The 13,138-nt window shown below is 44.1% G+C and overlaps 1 protein-coding gene across 7 annotated transcripts in view; it reads left to right on the forward strand.

Annotated features, from left to right (window-relative positions):
- Positions 1-13,138, forward strand: part of GRIP2 (glutamate receptor interacting protein 2) — a 385,704-nt gene that overhangs the window by 312,286 nt on the left and 60,280 nt on the right. The gene's annotated exons all lie outside the window — the stretch shown is intronic.

The following is a 13,138-nucleotide window of genomic DNA, read 5'->3' on the forward strand; positions in this document are numbered from 1 at the left end:
GAGGGACATTCAGTAACATTCCCGAGTTCTGCTTCCCAAATTTCATGCACCAGCTTTCTTAAGCAACAAGTGCATAGGCTGAGACAAGTTAGCTGATCGTTAGCAACATCACAAATTAATACAATCAATCAATCAATATCCTTTATTCGACCGATAGTCAGAAATAAAACACAATAATTATAAACTATAACATCATAGGGGTACATAAATAAGGTAGGGCCACAGTACTAGACCTCTCACAGATAACCCACATCAAGGCATTCAGTTATACGTTTCCGACACTTGAGTGCCAGGAAAAGAAATTTAGCCACTGACAAAGTTGTTTTCCCAGAAGACTTATTTAGCAGATATGCTGTCTGCTTTCCTCTTTGTTGGGAACTGAGCTGGGGTACGTATGGGGTTATAAGATACTGTCTTAAATCGTTGTAGCTGGGACAGCTCAGTAATTAATACAAAATGATTAATACAAAATGATGGAGTAGCAGACAAGTACTTTGGTGCAAATGTTACAGTTACTACTGAGCAAGAGCAGTGAGGCAATGCATTGTCTTCTCTAGGAAAGCTGTGGGATGTTTTGCAGAAGACATATAGACTTGGAGGTAGTTATAGACACAGAAAGATTGGCTCTGATGGAATGAACCCTGATGTCATTATGAAACATGGCTTGATGTTTACTGTATAGCAGAGAGTGTAAATTTCCCTCAGAAATTTAAACCTATTAAGCCTTCCATGTATGTTAGGGGCAGGTGACTCAGCTGAACAAAGAGAACATAAGCCAAGCTTGCTGGATCAGGGCAATGATTTAGTCCAGCATCCTGTTCTCACAGTGGCCGACTAAATACCTGAGGGAAACGCAGTGCCCAATGCATAAAGGTCCCAAATAAAGTAAAAAATGACTTGAAAAATAGAAAATTATGCTCTTTGGCACATGAACATTAAACTATTGCAGGGTAAAGGAGAGCAGATAACCTGCCAGGTGAATATTCCAGACAGGAAGATCTAGTCTCCTGTCCCCATATCCTTAAATCACCTGAAATGCCAGTAAATGCAAGAAAATATTTGTTTCTAGGTTTTTATATATGCCTTCATTCAGATCACATTCTTCCATCTATGTTCAAAGAAGAAGAAAAAGGAAAGTGCTTTGTGTTCTCGTGCTTTGTATTCACAGACCGAACAATATAATTGAAACATTCATTTATAAATCATTATCTATAGTCATCTGCCGCTTATCTTGTTAGCGAAGGAGAAATATGGGAGTAGAGAATATGCAGAAATTGGCTATAGGAGGGAGCATAAACAAGGGATTTTATGGTGTCCTTAGGAAAGGATGTGTTCCCCTCTCTCTGGCAAAATTGTTCAAAGACAAGAATATAAAATAGTGCCTATTAAAATCGACGGGGTGCTTGAGACTTGCCTGAACTTAAATCTGCTGCTAACCCCTTGTGGACCCTGTTTCCTACCCTGCACAGCCTGTATGTTTTCTCTTCTCCCGGGTTTTCCTAATGCTAGAACACATACGTTCAAAAGACCCTCAGTGTTCACGTCTCTGGCTTCAGAGCTGGACATCAAAAACTAAAAATTGAATCTAGCTGTGATGAATTTACAGTAAATTTTAGACTCTGAACTTCATAATCTTACCCTCTTTAGATCTGCATTACTTCAAAACGTGGCAATGTTAGCTGAGAGGGGGTGGCTTCCTCCTCCTGCTCATTCTGCTGGGTTGGGGACTGAACTTGTGCCAGAAAGTCCTGCGCTGACACGACTTCAGTGGTTCCTAATCTCTTCCTGGTGTACGTCGTAGCCAGAAAGAGCTAAAGCCCCTTGCTGATGCTCGATGAGAGAGGCAGATTTGTCTTATTTGTGGCTGTTCCCTGAGTAGAAGACAGGCAGTGGTGGCCTGGCCTGAGCAGAAGAGGAACCCTGCTTGATTTGTATTGTAGGTCACTGCTTCTGCTGGAGATGCAGGAGCCCAATGCAAAGTGGTTTTTTTCAGCACAGCATCTATTCAAGCCTTTGAATTTCACGGAATTTGTGTAGGAGGCATGTAGCTGCTGTGTGGCAAATTAGAGCAGTTCATGCCAGAAAATACGGAACAGAATGTGCAGATGATGGGTTTAAGGGTTACTGCTGAGTCCAAAGCTGTGCTGGCTGCAGAAGCGCGGTGAACTGTTGCAGAGTGCAATGCCTCTCGGGGGTGGGGGGAACAGACTGGACTGCCTATTTTTAAAGCCTTTCCCCCTGCACTTCTCATTGTAAACCAAGGAACCACATCACCCTGTTTAAGCTCTGGAGCAGAGAAAGGTGGGTGGAGGGAGGGGAGAGAATGGTACCCGGTTTTAGTTTCGTTTTAGTAAATTCTGCATTTCAGAATGCTTCAAGTTGTGCCTAGGGACTGTGGAACGGCTCCCCACCCCCCAAATTGAACACTGCCAATGTGCAGCTAGATTGTGTGTGTATATATAAAATTATTGGAGAAGCTTTTAGATATTTTGTCATGCAATATATTCCAAACTTGGAGGGGGGGGTTTCAGAACTAAACAATTTTTGACCTTTTAATGGAGATAACAGCATTACTCTAACCCAGAGCTTTCCATACTTTTCATGCTGGTGACACACCTTTTAGACACGCATCATTTTGCATCACAGTAATTCAGTTTTACTATCCAGCCGGAGGTTAAACTAACACCTTTCCAGTCCCAAGAGGAGTGTGAGGAACATTCACACAACACACCTACAAACTGCAGTGGACACACTAACGTGTCGCGACACACAGTTTGGGAAGCTCTGCTCTAACCAAAATCAAGGGCCAATTGATAACTCCGATAACTCGGATTACGTGTCCTTGAGTTCATGTGCAGATTTCTGATCATCAGAGAAGGCAGGAGAAAGCAGGCCCATGCAGAGGCCCGGGGTGGGAATCTGGTTCTTGGCATGACAGTGTATGTCTGGCAGGCCCCTGGTGGATCGCCCTCCCCCTCAGACAGCTTTCTGAGGCCTGGGGCAAGTGTACCCGGCTGCCCCCACTCCCTGCACAGGCCTGAAATAAAGGAACTTAACCCTTTCTTCCTTACGACAGTCCTGAATGGGAAACACTTTCCTGAAGCTGATATTTGCTTTTGAGAGGCAGGGAATCTCATATCAATTTCAAATTTGGGGTTTTACTCAAGAAATCAGCTGAGGAACAAAGATTTAATTTCCCCATCTGCACCTTTTCTGATCACATTAAGTACTACTGTAGCACCCTGCTTGTGGTTAACGCTTAGCTGGAATGAAATATTCAACGCAGCAATAGAGAAATTAAAATAATTATTTATTTGTCAGACAAATAAATGAGAGGCACAGTGGTATATGGTTACCAAGCTCTGGCCTGGCTCCTGCCATTATGGCCAGCCCTTATATTCCCTTAATCCAGCCCCCTTTGCTCCTCCTGTGGCTGCCTCTGTCCAATCAGCCTAGTTGGATTTCCTATTGGCTGATTGCTATATCCAATCCTAAAAGATACACCCACATCCTCCTGTCCTTATATGGAACACAAACAGCTATATATTGTTACATCTATAAATGACAAATAAGTAGTAATATATCTTACATGTGTCTCAACAAGGAATCTTAATTACCAGCTCACCTCTTGCCCTCCCTGCCCTATTGCCTTCTAAAACAAATGGTTAATCTTAAATTTTTATCTTAAACATATGTCAAGGATCTTGAGTTTCACATCAACATTGAAAGATATCCTTCATTTGAAGGTTTCTAAACAAATGTCTGACAGCTAATATATCAGGACAGCATTTGATGGCGTCTTCCTGTCTGGCAGGGGGGCTAAACTGCTGGCTGACTTAATTCCAGGATAAATACAACTCTTCTAGCATTTGTTAAATCCTTTGCATAATTACATTTAAGCCAATATATTTAAGCTAATATATTTCATACATTATCATAGGTAACCTTTTAAAAGAATAAAGCTTCTCAAAGTAGAAAGGAAGGAACTCAGTAAAAAAAACAGTTTTTAAAGAAGGCTCTTTAGTTTACACCTCCCCCTTTCACCCTCCTTTCCAGCCTCAAAATAAAATAGGAAGAAGCTTCTTTTTCCCCAGCCAAGCCAGTTGCCTTTTCTCTCAGTTTAAGAAAGAAACAGTTTTAAAAAGACTTCCCAAAAAAGCCTCTCTTTCTCTGTCAGCTAGATGCTTCTCCCCATTTGCCTCTGGCCTTAGAAAATACAGCTCAAGGTTTAAGAGAGGCCCATGGTATCATTTTACTATTTGCCCATTCCTAATTATATTTATCTCTGCCTTTGTTATCTTCTGTAACATGTAGGGTCAGTGTCATTACTCAGTCTGTAATTTCAGCTTTTACGACTTTGAGAATTGCTTTCTGCTATCAATCAAAAGGGGCCCCTTGTCTAAGAGGAAGAAAACACTGTTTTCTTAAGCAGCTAGCCTTCTTGCCTGGCATGAAACATTTGAAAATCTACTTTTGAAAATCTAAGCCCTCTTTAATATACAAGTCCTGATCAAACATTAATAAAATGCAGGCTTATGCCTGATGCCTCATTCCCCCCTTTCAAGCTCAAGGACCTTCATCCCAAGTGTCCTTGATAGCTTGACCTTCATCATATTCCTGAGGTAAAGCTCTGTATAGGGCCATGATATGAGGTAGAGTTTCATTTGAAACCATCTTGCTAATTGTACTTCTAAAACATGAAATGATACATGGCATCATACATAAAACCATTACCACTACTGTCAAGAAAAACAAGCAAGACAATAGTATCCCTTTGAGTCCTGTGACATTAGGTAACCAATTGGTGAGCCATCCCATATCCCATCCTTCCCATGTTTGTACTGGGACATGTGCTATATTCTCCATCTTTGTGGCCAACACACGGATTGCCTCACCATTATCTGAAATGTTAAAGCAACAGGCATTCCCTGTCAAGTTCAAGACTCCACATAGGCCTCCCTGCTTGGCAAGTACATAATCCATTCCCATTTTCAGCTGCAAAATGGCGGCTCTACTTTCATCCAACTGTTGTGCAATAAGTCTCAAACTCCGGGCCGTTGCATTGGTTACAAGTTCCACTACTGCTTGCAATTGAATTATTCTGTTTAGATTATAAATAGGATCCCGTGCCCCTTGTATGAGCTCACCAGGATTCCAGGAGGCAGGATCATAATAGGCTATAATGCGCTCTGGTGGCCAATCATCAGTACCGCTCCAACTTTGGGTACTTCCTCCTGCTATATGAGAAATATCAGCGTTTCTTCGTGTACGCTTGGCCAAATTAGTGGGCATAATCCACATTGGTGGTAATACCCATCCCAGGAAACAAGTCCCACTCCATTTGGAGGGGAGTTTCTTGTATGCCCATTCTCCACATATCCACCACAACCATCGTGTCTGAGGTCTTTGGTACGTGGAGTACAGAAGGCGAAATAGCAAAAGAGGTAGAGAGTTCACAGTGCAGTATGTTAGATTGCCTTTTTCTGTCACAGTTATGTTCCATACCACTTTCCATGCATGAATAAAAGGAGGTGCACAGGGCAAGGCATCCCGAGTTCGATAGGTAGTATCGTGTGCCCAGGTATTCTTAATATTATCCCAAGTATAGTGACAATGAGAAGAGCCTATCATGGTAGAATCAGCTGCATTTGATGATTTATGTACACAGAATTCCCCTTGTACAGGTATAACTCGTAATGGTTTAGTTGAGTTCCATCCGGGGAAATTCTGTACTTCTGTTTGGTGTGGTATTTCGCTTACCATACCAATGGCATCTAATGGTATCGGTAATAAGGGCATACCTCCCTCTGAATCATCTGGCCCGAGAGAGCAAACAAGGCAATTGGTCCTATTTGCAACATTGGCTACCATTTCAGCTAAACCTACCCACATATTGTGGTCATGGCGGAATCCATATTTAGTCAATTTGGTCAGATTCAAGGACCCTTCCCCTTCCCAAGGGATCAGGATTAATAGAATCATGTTGATGTCTAGCATATGCATTCCTTCCACAAAAGATTACCTTATTGTGATAGCAAATAAATATTAGTCCCAATATAATTCCCCCAGTGACAGGAATGGGGAACCACCAAGACCAAAACATATATCCCGAGGATCCCCAATGAGTAATATCTCTGATAATTGTTCCACAAGGGGGGGGGCAGTCAATCAATTGTGGGGCAGTCAATCAATTGTATAAGAGAATCTTTCCTTTCACAATCGCTGGTTCAGATGCTCCTCAAGCTTCAGGCGTGCGCAGGTCAGCCAGCTTCCAGGTTGTGGCTGCAGCAGGCCGGTCGTCTAATGTTGCCCGTGACCTAGCCCGTTCCCGGTAGGGCTAGATACAGGGGTTTTTGGAGAGAGTCAGTTTAAGAGGATTAGAGGGGTCACCTTTGCACGTCCAACTGCCTTCGGACTTCTTCAAACGGGAGTGATGAATCCAGGGGGTCACCTCAGCTACCTTCACCGCTGTTGGAGTAGAGAGCAAGACGGTGTAAGGTCCACGCCACTTAGGTGCAAGTGGATCACGTTTCCACTCTTTCACCCATACGCTATCGCCAGCCTGGAACTGATGAATCGGCTCGGCAATGCTGCACGGCGTACGCTCGAGGGCCCACCTGTTAAGAGAAACAAAAACACGGGAGAGAGATTGCACTTGTCCCTGTGTCACATGGTCTCCTATTTGTTTAAGATCAGCTGAAATATCCTGAACAAAGGAGGGCGGTCTCCCATACAGGAGCTCAAAAGGTGACAACTTAAGTCTTTTTGTGGGTGCACACCGAACACGAAACAGTGTTATGGGTAACACATCTACCCATCCCAATCCCGTTTCCTGGGTTAATTTTGCCAATTGGGTTTTCAGAGTCCGATTCATTCTTTCAGTTTTCCCTGAACTCTGGGGCCTATAGGCTGCATGCAGTCTCCATTTCACTTGTAGGACTCGACATACTTCTTGTACTATTTGATCAATGAACGCTGGCCCATTGTCACTTCCAATGCATCTAGGTAATCCAAACCTCGGGATCAATTCAGTGAGGAGTCTCTTAGTTACCTCTCGTGCCTTTTCAGTTCGGGTGGGAAAAGCTTCAACCCATCCGGTAAGAGTATCTACAAACACAAGGAGATACTTGAATCCCTTAGAAGGGACCAGCTCTGTGAAGTCCACAATTAGGCTTTCCATGGGGACATATCCCACATGTTGGATTCCAAGAGGTTGTACCGGTCCCTGCCTGGGATTGTTTTTAGCACAAAGAACACATTTCTGTGAAATGCAAGTTGCTAATTGTGATAGGTTAATAATATACAACTTCCGACTGAGACTCTCTCTGGTTGCAGTACCGCCAAGGTGAGTAGATTCATGATAATTTCTTACAATTGTGCCTGCTAGATGATGAGGTACATAAATCCTATTGTCTGGCAGGATCATCCAACCGTCCTTCACAACTGCTCCTTCCTGTTCAGCCCACTTCCTCTCTTCTGGGGTATAGTGAGGTTTAACTTCTTCTGGAACTACCTCTGGTATGAGGGCTGCTATAAATCCTCCCACAGGCTTTTGGGCTGCCTCTCGGGCTGCTTTGTCAGCAGCATGATTTCCTCTGGTTATTGGATCCCTTCCTCGTCCATGACCTTTGCAGTGCATTACAGCAATCTGTTCTGGAGCCCATACTGCTTCTAACAGGATTTCTACTTCAGGTCCATATTTCAAGGCCTTCCCGTGGGCTCCTATTAGACCTCTTTCTTTCCATAGAGCACCATGTGCATGCAGGGTTAAGAAGGCATATTTAGAATCAGTATAGATGTTTGCCTTACATCCGGCTGCCAATTGCAGAGCTCTAGTTAAACCTATAAGTTCAGCTTTTTGTGCCGAGGTGCCAGCAGGCAAAGCTTCAGCTTCCACAACTTCCTCATTGGTGACCACAGCATATCCTGCTCGTCTGGCACCTTCATGCAGGTAACTGCTACCATCAGTATAATATACAACATCTGGATTTTTCAATGGTTCATCTTTCAGATCGGGTCTACTGGAATAAACTTCATCCATTATTTGGAGACAATCATGTGATTCTTCATCATCTACCTCTGGTAGGGGCAGCAAAGTCGCTGGATTGAGCATATTCACTACTCGTAGATGAATCCTGGGATTTTCACACAATAGGCCTTGGTACCTAGCCATCCTTGGGTTCGTTAGCCAATAACTACCCTTATATTCCATGAGTGTCAGAACAGCATGAGGTACATTCACATACATCGTCTGGCCGAAGGTAAATTTATCAGCTTCTTTGACAAGGCTGGCAGTGGCCGCTACTGCCCTTAGGCATGGAGGCCATCCTTTTGCTACTGAGTCCAATTGTTTTGACAAATAAGCTACTGGACGGTTCCAACTTCCTAATCTCTGGGTCAGGACTGCCGCTGCAATCCCATTCTGTTCATGTACATACAGCTGAAAGGGTTTTTCCGAATTAGGCAGTCCAAGGGCTGGGGCCTCCATAAGTCGTTGTTTGATAACTAAAAAGGCTTGTTGCTGCTCAGGTCCCCATACGAATGGGTCCTTTTCTGCACCTCGAGTGCTTTCATGTAAGGGTTTGGCCAGACTGCTGAAATCAGGTATCCATAGTCTACAAAACCCTGCTGTTCCCAGGAATCCTCTGAGTTGTTTCCTTGTGGTAGGTTCCTTGATAAGGCAAATAGCTTCTTTCCTCTCTGGCCTCAATGCTCGTTGTTGGTGTGAGATGTCAAAGCCCAAATATTTGACCTTTTCTAAACATAACTGTGCCTTTTTCTGGGAAACTCGGTAGCCAGCTTCCCAGAGCAAGTGGAGCAGTTCCTCTGTACCTTCTTTACAGGTATCAAAATCCTTTGCTGCTAGTATAAGGTCATCTACATATTGCAGAACCACCTTTTCTCCAGGTATTGAGGGGTAACTTGTTAGATCCTTCGCCAAGGCAGTGCCAAATAAAGTTGGGGAATTTTTGAATCCCTGGGGCAATCTCGTCCAGGTTAGCTGGCCTTTTGTTCCTGTCAAAGGGTCTTCCCACTGGAAGGCAAATATAGGTTGGCTCTGTGGTGCCAGCCGGCAACAGAAGAATGCATCTTTCAAGTCCAATACAGTAAAAAATGTTGCTTCTGGTGGGATCAAACTCAGCAGGGTGTATGGGTTTGGTACATTTGGGTGCAAGGTCTCGATAGCCTGGTTTACGAGCCTCAAGTCCTGCACTGGCCTGTATTCATCTGTCCCAGGTTTTCGAACAGGCAAAAGGGGTGTGTTCCATTCTGATTGGCAGGGCTTAAGCAGACCATATTTTAATAGGCGGTCCAAATGTTTCTGGATGCCCTCTGCTGCTCGCCGGGGTAAAGGATATTGCTTTACAGATACAGGGGTAGCCATAGGTTTTAAGGTTACTACAATTGGAGCTATATTCTTGGCCATTCCTGGTGGGCTATTTTCGGCCCATACTCCTGGTGGCACCTGTAGAGTTCGGAGGAGCTTGTTTAACTCTGTATCCAATGTGGGTTGGACTTGCAGGGCTGACATTAGGCGCCATGATTGTTCCTTAGGTACTGAGAGGGAAATTATTCCTGCTGCCTTTGATGGCAGTTTCATTTCTGGACCTCGAGGAGTGAAGGTGATTTGGGCCTGCAATTTGGACAGCATATCTCTACCTAAGAGAGGTATTGGACACTCAGGTATATACAAAAACTGATGGGTTAAACGATGTCCCCCAATCTGGCATTCCAAAGGTTGGAGGAAAGACCTCTTAGCTGACTGACCAGTGGCACTTTTAATGACTACACTTTTGGATGCCTTTTTCTACAATAGTTCTGGGAGTACTGAGTATTCAGCCCCAGTATCAATCATAAAGTCTATTAAATGGCTTCCTAATTGGATCGTGACCGTGGGCTCCTGGAAGCCTAACTTTATGGAGTCCGGTCTTTCCTAGTCTTGGGTAAAATCCTCCTCTGCCAGTCCAATGACATTGTCCCTACTCCGTCCTTGTCCAGGTGTCTGATATCTTCCATCTCGGATCATTCCCCGTCCCCGTCCCTGGTTTCTTGGGCCGGAGCCTGGGCCTGGGCCTGGGCGTACTTCTTCCAACCTCAGGGGTTCAGGACACTCCCGCTTCCAATGACCCTCCTTCTTGCAATTTGCACATTGATTCCTTCCCAGTGGTGGATTCCTTCCCCGCCCTCTTCCTCCATTTAAGGGGCGGTAGTCTTGCTTCACTGCTGTGGCTAGCATTACCATCTTTTCCTTCTGCCACTTCTTCTTCTCTTGTTTCTCAGCCTCATCCCTATTCCGATAAACTCGGCGTGCAATGGCCATAATTTGGCTCATCAGCATCCCTTCCCATCCTTCGGATTTCTGAATTTTCTTACGAATGTCAGAAGCGCACTGGGCCACAAATGTAGCAGTAATCATTCTGCTGTTTTCAGGGGCTTCAGGGTCAAAAGGAGTCCATATACGATAGGCTTCTTGCAGCCTCTCTAAAAAGTCTCCTGGACTCTCATTTGGTTTCTGTTCTACTTCTGAGACTTTAGACATATTAGTGGGCTTCTGGCATGCCCTGCGGATACCTTGCACAAGCGTCTGGCGGTAGGTGGTAAGTCTGGCCAGGTGAATTACATTGTTTGGATCCCAATTAGGATCTTCCAAGGGAAAGTTGTCTTGGAGATGACGGTCAATATTATAAATATTTCCCACTCTGGCCTGCTCACGCAAATATATCTGTGCCTTTTCAATTATGTCTCTCCTTTCCTCAGTGGTGAACAGAGTATTCAGGAGCTGGCGGCAATCTGTCCAAGTAGGACTATGAGTATTTATTATTGAAGTCACCAAGTCCATCATAGCCTGAGGTTTTTCTGCAAAAGATGGGGTGTGTGTTTTCCAATTCATCAGATCTGTAGTCGTGAATGGAATATATTGCAGGGTCGAAGTTCGAGGTGGCCGTGGTCCGAGTTGCCCGTTAACCAGCACAGGCTCCTCAAGTGCATCAAATACTCTTCTGAGAGGGGCTACTACGTGATCTTTCTCTTCGCCTTGCTCTAGGGGCCTCAAATCATAGGGGATGGTATTTGTCCCAAGGCGTTCTTTTAGCAGCTTTATACGCCTGGCTGTATTGCTTGCTGACCGATTAAGGTCTCCCTGTAACTTCTGTAATAATTCTCTAGGACTTGGATGTACAGGGGTTTGGGGTAGGCAATCAGTTGTTTCACTAAAAGAGACTGTAGATGGAGTTCTACTGGGACTCACAGATGGAATAACCACTTCTGCTTGGGCTTTATTATAGGCCTCCAATGCCTCCTGAAGATATTTATCATAATCTATCAAGGAATCAAGTTCTGTGACTCCAGCCCCATTATTCATTCCACTTTCTTGCCTTGGGGTTACAACTGGTGGAGTGTTTGGATTAGGCTCCCTTCGATGTGGAGCATAAGGTGGAGGTGGAAGCAGCTCTTCCTCTGGTCCCTCAAAAATGGGTTTGAGTTTATTTGGCAAGATTCCTTTCCTAGCTTCGGCTTTTACAGCCAATAATTTGCATCGTTGGACTTTGCATTCCCTTATCCATGGAGGATTTTTATTTAATGTGCTCAGCCAGGAATCTATATATGAAAATTGTTCTGGGCACCCTCCAATTTCTTTGGCGATGTTAGACCAAAGTTTGCTTACTAAATTTATATCAAAGGTTCCTTGAGATGGCCATTCAGTATTTTGCTTCGGCCACTCTAATTCACATAACGTTCTCAGGCGCTCTGGCGTCATTTTGACTCCATACGCCCCTGAGAAGGCTTTCTTAAAATTATTTAACATACATTCAAGAGGTGTATTTTCCCCTTTTGAACCCCCAACTCCCATTGTATGGCCCTGTGAAGTATCCACTCAGTCACTCACACACACGCTTCGTGGGTTTCCTTGCCCAGATGGAGTCGCCTCACTGGGAACCGAAGTACTACCCACTCCACACTCAGGTCAGCTACAGATTGCTCTGTACTTTCTCACACATACAATGCGTTAGATACTTCACCACACACTACCTCCCATTCTTCCCTTTTCCCCCACCAGATCACCATCTGATGTATCCAACCACCTAGCGTACTCAGTTCCCACTTACTGAGACGCAGAAGTTTGATCAAGACTTCTCTTCCTCCCAATTAATTGGAGGGCCAAAAATCCCTTTGTGCACTTACCCCTGGTTGGTTCCGTTTCCCCCCCGGTCCGTCGCCGCCAGTGAGCAGGGTATCAGACAGACGAGACTTCTGCGTTCCCCCTGGAAAAATTTACCAGTGCGCGCTTGGGTAAGCAGTTTAGAGATCCTCTCTCTTGTACCCTGCTCAGTAGAGCGAAGGGGCTGCGTTCCAGCAGACCACTTATCCGAGTCACAGGGGCACCATAAAATGTAGCACCCTGCTTGTGGTTAACGCTTAGCTGGAATGAAATATTCAACGCAGCAATAGAGAAATTAAAATAATTATTTATTTGTCAGACAAATAAATGAGAGGCACAGTGGTATATGGTTACCAAGCTCTGGCCTGGCTCCTGCCATTATGGCCAGCCCTTATATTCCCTTAATCCAGCCCCCTTTGCTCCTCCTGTGGCTGCCTCTGTCCAATCAGCCTAGTTGGATTTCCTATTGGCTGATTGCTATATCCAATCCTAAAAGATACACCCACATCCTCCTGTCCTTATATGGAACACAAACAGCTATATATTGTTACATCTATAAATGACAAATAAGTAGTAATATATCTTACATGTGTCTCAACAAGGAATCTTAATTACCAGCTCACCTCTTGCCCTCCCTGCCCTATTGCCTTCTAAAACAAATGGTTAATCTTAAATTTTTATCTTAAACATATGTCAAGGATCTTGAGTTTCACATCAACATTGAAAGATATCCTTCATTTGAAGGTTTCTAAACAAATGTCTGACAGCTAATATATCAGGACAGCATTTGATGGCGTCTTCCTGTCTGGCAGGGGGGCTAAACTGCTGGCTGACTTAATTCCAGGATAAATACAACTCTTCTAGCATTTGTTAAATCCTTTGCATAATTACATTTAAGCCAATATATTTAAGCTAATATATTTCATACATTATCATAGGTAACCTTTTAAAAGAATAAAGCTTCTCAAAGTAGAAAGG

Source organism: Podarcis bocagei, assembly GCF_964188305.1.
Source record: "Podarcis bocagei genome assembly, chromosome: 2".
Lineage (NCBI taxonomy): Eukaryota > Metazoa > Chordata > Lepidosauria > Squamata > Lacertidae > Podarcis > Podarcis bocagei.